The sequence below is a fragment of the Dendrobates tinctorius genome, unplaced genomic scaffold (assembly GCF_039654945.1).
Source record: "Dendrobates tinctorius isolate UK_male_01 unplaced genomic scaffold, ASM3965494v1 ptg000193l, whole genome shotgun sequence".
Lineage (NCBI taxonomy): Eukaryota > Metazoa > Chordata > Amphibia > Anura > Dendrobatidae > Dendrobates > Dendrobates tinctorius.
The window spans coordinates 5,001-13,589 of NW_027361860.1; positions in this window are offsets into that span (position 1 = coordinate 5,001).

An 8,589-nucleotide genomic window follows, 5' to 3' on the forward strand; every position below is an offset into this window, starting at 1 on the left:
TTCAAGTATCGTCTGGTATCGCTCAACTCTAGTCACAGTTAAAAAAAACTTTTCCAAAAAAATAATTAGGAAATATGTTGTACATACCAAATTGGAATTCTGGAACAGATAAAGACAGTTGGATCCTCCTTGGTTTGCTGAGATGAAGTTAAAAGTTCCTGATAACTCCACAAACTTTCTTCTACAGAGATCTGAAATGAATACATTACAAGTAATCAAAACATGTTAAATCTTAAAATACACATACAACAGATTCTGGACATTGAAGGAACCCCAAATCACTTATGATAAATGAGGTTTCAGACCACAAAACAGCTGCTACTTTCTGAGGTAGCACATTGCCCTGCCTGTTTTATCACAGGAACAAGTGTTTCTGTTGCCTTTCCAGACTTTTGAACTCATCATAAATCTATTCACTAACATAGAGGCTCAGGGGTCGTCAGTGCTTCTACATCACTGACTTGATTAATGATGAGCTCGGAATGCTGGTGACATGGCAGAAACATTCACTCCTGTGATAAAACAGACAGAGAAATGTGTTACCTACAAGTCCCTAATACAAGTTTAATGAAATAAAAATAAAAAATGTTAAGTGGCTAAAGCTGTTTTCGACTTTCACCCACTCAAAGATTTTGCTTGTTTGGAGTATTGCTCTAATAAAGGAAGGGAATTTTGGGGGTAATGATTATGCTTGATCTCAGCAGTCTATGGTATTATTTTTGGAATAGTAAGAGGTTGGGCTACTATTTGCAATGTTGTAATGTAATATCAAGATGGTTTTGCATCATTCTCAATAAAAAGCTGGGTATGAAAACAAGCAAAAGGGTCGTGTGCAGTGTTCATTTTCCACCACATTACGTTCTATTTTGGTCTCATCTGACCAGAGAACCTTCTTCCACAGGACATGTAGGGGACATAGCTAGCCTTTGGAAATAGTTACTCTGGTCAGATGAGACCAGTGTAGAACTAAAGGCAAAATGCTAGCTTATGGCATGTGTATAAAATAAAAGCACTTACTGCAATTATAGAGGGTATTAACTTTCGCTACATCAAAATTATTCATAGCTATAGACTGTCCCAAGGGCATGCTACGGTCAGATTTAGCAACCATCGATGGCTGTCCAGGAACGTTGCTGTAAGCTGACCTATAAAAGGTGAACATGGTTAGACTTAAGTAACATACCATCAAATTAATTTACTTGTCATTTTTTTTTAAGCTGGGAAACAGAAACTTCCATGTGAGATTTTTATTAAAATTTCCTTGCTTAATACAAAATGCAGAATGGAGTGATAATCCACTTGGTTTGAAGAAGAATGAATTGAGATCTAATAGCAATATTTTATTTTGTAAATATATCATCAAGAAAGTGAATGTCAATCCACACTAAATGAAGAGTGCTTAAAAGGAAAGATAATCCATGTGATCAGACTCTACAGCAAGCTATGTGTTATGAGATCTACCTTGGTTATCTACTTACGAGGCATAATGCAAGACAGAGTTGTAGGCATATGGAAGGTTCATGAGGTTCCCATCATCATCAGTTTTAAAATTGATGTAATCATCTGTTTGAGAAAAAAATACAAATATGGCGTTCTTGTTATAAAATTAACTTGGGTAGTTCTAGTTTTAGCTCTCTTTATCTTTAGAATATTTGAACCAAGAAATCATTATTCCTTAAAGAAGACCTGTCAGCAGGATATTGGACCCCTAACTAAAGGCTTGAGCCTACAGCCCCTTTAATGCATTTTACATTCATACTATGCTTGTAGTATTAATTTGGGACTTTTTTGAAAAATCCATTCTGGAAGTTTTAAACTAAATTGCAGCAAGGCTGGCACTGCCCTACCAGCTACCACCAACTTCTGGTCTTTGATTGACAGGTCACTCTTCTATCAGTGACCTATTTCCCCTGGGCATGCGCCATCATTGCCTGGGTTTGTTTCATCAGAAGTTGACGGTTCATACTCAGCGAGCTCCTAAGGATGTTCCTGGAGCTGGTCCAGTGATCTCACAACATCGCTAACAGCTCACTGTGCATGCACCTCCTCGTCTGATGAAACCAATCTAGGCAATTAAGGTCACCAGGGCAGCGGCAGCAGGTCACTGAGAGAAGAATGAAATGTCAATCAAAAGCAAGAGGCTGGAGATGGGCGAGGAAAATGAAGAGATTACAGCAGAAACTATAATGCATTGCCTGCAAAACCTCACATGACCCTGTATGCCAAAATATGTTAGTGTGATGCAGCAGCAAAAAAGGCAAATGCAATTCTAGGATGCATTAACAGAAGCATACAGTCTAGATCACGTGAAGTCATTATTTCCCTCTACTCCTCTTTGGTCAGACCTCATCTGGAATACTGTGTCCAGTTTTGGGCGCCACATTTAAAAAAAGACATGAGCAAACTGGGGCAAATTCAGAGAAGAGCGACCAGTATGGTGACCAGTCTGCAAACCCTGTCTTATGAGGAACGGTTACAGGATTTGGGAATGTTTAGCTTGCAAAAAAGAAGACTGTGCGGAGACTAAATGGCTGTCTACAAATATCTCAAGGGCTGTCACATTTTAGAAGTATCATCTTTATTCTTATTTATTTGCACAAGGAAAGACTAGAAGCAATGAGATGAAAATGAATGGGAGGAGGCACAGATTAGATATTAGAAAAAACTTTTTGACAGAGTGATCAATGAGTGGAACAGGCTGCCACAAAAGGTGGTGAGTTCTCCTTCATTGGAAGTCTTCAAACAGAGGCTGGACAGACATCTGTCTGGGATGATTTAGTGAATCCTGCTTTGAGCAGGGGGTTGGACCAGATGACTCAGGAGGTCCCTTCCAACTCTACCATTCCATGATTCTATGGTGGAAAAAAATTATAGCTCCCAAAATGTGGTGATGAAAAAATATTTTTTTTGCAATTAAAAGCATCTTTTAGTGTGTGACAGCAGCCAAATGTAAAAACCTGCCATAAGGCCTCTTTCACATGTCCTGATATTTCCAGTTCCAGAGATGTCATTGTCTGTGTCTGTAATACTTGCGGCACACGTGTGGCATGCATGTGCCACATCAGTACCACACAGATGGGTACCAGGGAAGAAGTATTACAGTAAGCGCTGTTCCCCGGTGCCAGGTACTGAACACGGCTCTCCTCATTCTCCCCTGCTCTGCTGGCGATCAGCGTGAGCAGTTGAGAATGATGAGAGTTATATTTAAGTGATAAAAGAGACAACAGGCAGTGGCTGATGGGACTATTACTCCCATCAGCCTACCCTTGCTGCTGCTAATAACAGTGACAGCAGGAGCGGCTGATGGGGGTATTCATCAGCCGCCACCTGCACTACAAATAAATGAAAAAACCAGCATGGATTCCCCTGTATTTTCTATAACCAGCCAGGCAAAACTCACAGCTGGGGTTGCAACCTTCAGCTGTCAGCTTCAGCAAGGTTGGTTTATCAAGAGTAGAGGGGTCCCCACACTGTTTTTTTTTTAATTATTTAAATAAATAATTTAAAAAACTTAGTTGTTCTGTCCCATGCTGTAATCCATGTCTTGGGGTATAAACAGTTTTCAACCTGGATGGTGCCAAGATGCAACCGTCCAAGCTGAAAACCACTAGTGAATGAGCTACTGGGAATGTGGCGTTAGTGACCGGGGGTGACGTCATAGAGGTTACCTCTGGTCACTGAGGCTCAGTTCCCTGCTGGGCTGAGCTGCGGTGACTTTGGTGAGATCCCCTCTAGCACAGTGAGCTGTGAGAGCTCATGGTCCTAGCAGAGCCTCACTGACTGGTAGTAACCTCTATGACATCACCGCCAATCACTGACGCCGCTTTCCCAGCAGCTCATTCACTAGTGGTTCTTAGCTTGGATGGTAACATCTTGACACGGACCAAATTGAAAACTGTTTATTCCCCAGACATGGATTATGGTGTGGGACAAAATGACAGACAGGTATGGTATATTGTTGCTTTTATATTTTAGTTTTATTACAGCAGATCAAGGGTTTCAGTGTAATAGGCATTTGGTGAGTATAACTTTATTATTTTTAAATAAAGTAAAACTGTGTTTTGTTTTATTTCTAATAAAAGACTTTATTCTTGCTGTGTCTTTATTTACCATGTAACTATAGGATTAGTAATGGATAAGTGCCTTAAAGACGCTTCTCCATTATTAAACCATGGGGTTGATGTCACCTGACAATACAAAGGTGACATCAATCCCACAAATATGAACCCCACTTGCCACAGCTACAGGGCAAGTGGGAAGAGCCAGGCAAAGCACCAGAATTGGCGCATCTAATAGATGTGCCTTTTCTGAGCAATTGCGGGCTGCTATTTTTAGGCTGAGTGGGGCAATATCCATGGCCCCTTACCAGCCTGAGAAAACCAGCCCCCAGCTGTGAACTTTGACTAGTCTGGTTGTCAAAAATGAGAGGGACCCCATGTAATTTTTTAAAATTATTTAAATATTTTTTTTTTTAAAACAGCGTGGGCACCCCTTGCCATTTTTTTCATTTATTTATTTATAGCAGCAGGGGTAAGCTGATGGGTGTAATAGTCCCATCAGCCACCACCTGCTGTCTCTTTTATCACTTAAAGGTAACTCTCATCATTCTCCCCTGCTTGTGCCAATCGCTTGGGAGACCAGGGGAGAATGATAAGAGCCATGTTCAGCACCTGGCGTCGGGGAATAGCGCTTACTGTAACACTTCTTCCCTGGCATTGATGCATGTCACATTGACATCCATGTGGGTTATGCGTATGCACATGTGCGGAAAGTTTTATGGCCTGTGCTGACATTAAAAATTGGACATGTCAGCATGTTTTGCCCACGGACACACGGTCCATGGAAACACACTGACATGTGCACAAACCCATTCACTTGACTAGGCAAATAGCGTTCTGTTCCTCCTGAGTCTCTCCATATGACTAAGTAGTACTGTACAGCCACATATGGGGTATTGCCATGTTCAGTAGAAATTGTCGGACACATTTTGGTGCCATTTTTACCCATTTCTTGTGTGAAAATGTAAAATCTTTGGCTTAAACAAAATTTTGATGATAAAAATGTAATTATTTTGTATTTATCGCACAATGGTATAAAATTATGTGACACACTCACGGTGTCAATATGATCACTGCAACCCTAGATGAATTAATTTAGAGATGTAGTTTGTAAAATGGGGTCACCTATGGGAGGTTCTGCTGCTCTCCCAGTGGGTGATTGCACCTGCAAACCATAACAGTAAAATCTGGAGCTCCTTGCCTTCTGCGCTTTGCACTGTGCCTGAAAAATATTTCGCGATTACATGTAAGGTATTGGCACACTCAGGAAAAAAAAAATGGACATCAGTTTGTTTTAAAAAAAATTTTCTTTTAGCCCATAGTAAAATTACAAACTTGTGGCTAAATTAACATTTTAGTGGTAAAAATTTAATTTATTCTTTCTTCACTGGTCAGTGGTATAAAATTCTGTGATCACTGTACCCCTAGATGAATTCATTGGAGAGTGTAGTTTGTAATATGAGGAGTTCACATATAGGGAATTTCTGTTGTTCTGGCTCCTCAGGGGCTCTGCCAATGTGACATGGCACCCTCAAACCATTCCAGCATAATCTGAATTCCAATATGGCACCTCTTCACTTTTGAGCTTTGCACTGTGCCTCAAAAGTAGCATTCCTCTAAATATGGGGTATCGGCATATGCAAGAGAAAATTGCAGAACTTTTGGGGTCCAATTTCTCCTGGTACACTTGGCAAAATAAAAAATTGGGGGCTAAATATCATTTTTGTGGAAAAGATATGATTTTTTTATTTTTATGGCTCTACGTTATAAACTTCTGTGAAACATTTGGGGGTTCAAAATGCTCACCACACATCTAGATAAGTTCCTTGGGGGTCTATTTTCCAAAATGGTGACTTTTTTTAACAGTAATTACACAAGAAAATCCCATGATGGATAACATGATAAGTGATAACAAAAACTCTCCATTAAATGTCACCTGCTTAACCCAGCAGGAAGTACGGCGGCATCTAAAAATCACTAAAGTGGACAAATCCTCAGGCCCGGATGGGATACACCCCCGAGTACTGCAGGAATTAAGTACAGTCATAGATAGACCACTATTTTTAATCTTTAAAGATTCCATAATGACAGGGTCTGTACCACAGGATTGGCGCATAGCAAATGTGGTGCCAATATTCAAAAACGGGACAAAAACTGAACTGGAAAATTATAGGCCAGTGAGCTTAACCTCTACTGTGTTTAAAATCCTGGAGGGTTTGCTAAGAGATACTATACTGGAGTATCTGAAGAAGAATAACCTTATGACCCAATATCAACATGGGTTTACAAAGGGAAAGTTCCTGTCAGACTAATCTGATAAGCCTTTATGAAGAGATAAGTTCCAGACTGGACCAAAGAAATGCTGTGGACGTGGTGTACATGGACTTTTCAAAAGCTTTTGATGCGGTGCCACACAAAAGGTTGATACATAAAATGAGAACAATGGGGATAGGGGAAATTATGTGTAAGTGGGTTATGAGCTGGCTCAGGGATAGGAAACAAACGGTGGTTAACAATGGAGCAAACTCAGACTGGGTCATGGATAGCAGTGGGGAACCACAGGGGTCAGTATTGGGCCTGCTTCTTTTTAACATTTATTAATAACCTTGTAGGGGGCATAGAGAGTAGAATTTCAATATTTGCAGATGACACTAAACTCTGCAGGGTAATCAATACAGAGGAGGACAATTTTATATTACAGGAGGATTTATGTAAACTAGAAGCTTGGGCTGATAAATGACAAATGAGCTTTAATGGGGATACATGTAAGGTCATGCACTTGGGTAGAAAAAACAGGATGTATAATTATGTGCTTAATTGTAAAACACAGGGCAAAACAGTCACTGAAAAACACTTGTGTATGGGTGGACGACAAACTCACATTTAGTGGACAGTGTCAGACAACTGCTGAAACGGCAAATAAAATAATGGAATGCATTAAAAGAGGCATAGATGCTCATGAGGAAAACATAATTTTACCTCTATATAAGTCACTAGTGCGACCACACTTAGAATACTGTGTTCAGTTCTGGTCTCCGGTGTATAAGAAAGACATAGCTGAACTGGAGCGGGTGCAGAGAAGAGCGACCAAAGTTATTAGGGAATTGGGGGGGTCTGCAATACCAAGACAGGTTATTTAGTTTGGAAAATTAAAAATATAAATAAATAATTGCGCTAGTAATACCCACATGAATTAAATTTCTTACTCTTATAAAATCAGTAATTAACCATATGAAAGATATAATAAATATAATTGATCACTCTCCATATGGATTACAAAATAATTTCTGAACAGTTAAATCTCTCTCGGCAATGAGACAATAATACTGACCCCTTTATTATCCAAGAGTATACAACTAAAATAATCGCACCAATGATATCCACATTAGTAGAATTACTCGCTGCAAAAAATCAATAAATAGCCATCTAAAAAATATAATGAATCCCTCTCCTTGAAGGTTATGAAAATGATATCCACATAAATGAATCTCTTATTACAAGGAGATAATTATACTGACCGTCCAAGACACTGTTCATACCATACGCGGTGTTACCAGTCTGAGGTTCAGCACATGGAGACGTCTCTCCCACTATGCTTCTGTGTGCTCGGATGACGGTGCGTTTCTCAATGCAAATGATAGCGCCGATGGTAAGAAGTCACAAGCAAAGGGCAGGCAAAATAAAAAGTTATCACCTCTGATGAAATCCAAAGTAGCGGGCGATGCCCCGGCCGGTAGCAATCGCCCTGTTCTCCAATGCTATGCCACCCGTCAGAACCGGGACATACAACGGAAAATGTGGTGGGAGCCGGCAAGGTGCAGGACCTTGCGTGACGTCAGTCACGTGATGAGTCACGTGATCTGCTTAAGGAAAGCTGACAGAACATGGTTTTTGGTCCTGTCAGCTTTCCTTAAGCAGATCAAGTGACTCATCACTTGACTGTGACGTCACGCAAGGTCCTGCACCTTGCCGGCTCCCACCACATCTCCCGGTGCATGTCCCGCTTCTGATGGGTGGCATAGCATTGGAGAACAGGGCGATTGCTACCGGCCGGGGCATCGCCCGCTACTTTGGATTTCATCAGAGGTGATAACTTTTTATTTTGCCTGCCCTTTGCTTGTGACATCTTACCATCGGCGCTATCATTTGCATTGAGAAACGCACCGTCATCCGAGCACACAGAAGCATAGTGGGAGAGACGTCTCCATGTGCCGAACCTCAGACTGGTAACACCGCATATGGTATGAACAGTGTCTTGGACGGTCAGTATAATTATCTCCTTGTAATAAGAGATTCATTTATGTGGATATCATTTTCAAAACCTTCAAGGAGAGGGATTCATTAAATTTTTTAGATGGCTATTTATTGATTTTTTGCAGAGAGTAATTCTACTAATGTGGATATCATTGGTGCGATTATTTTAGTTATATACTCTTGGATAATAAAGGGGTCAGTATTATTGTCTCATTGCCGAGAGAGATTTAACTGTTCAGAAATTATTTTGTAATCCAGATGGAGAGTGATCAATTAT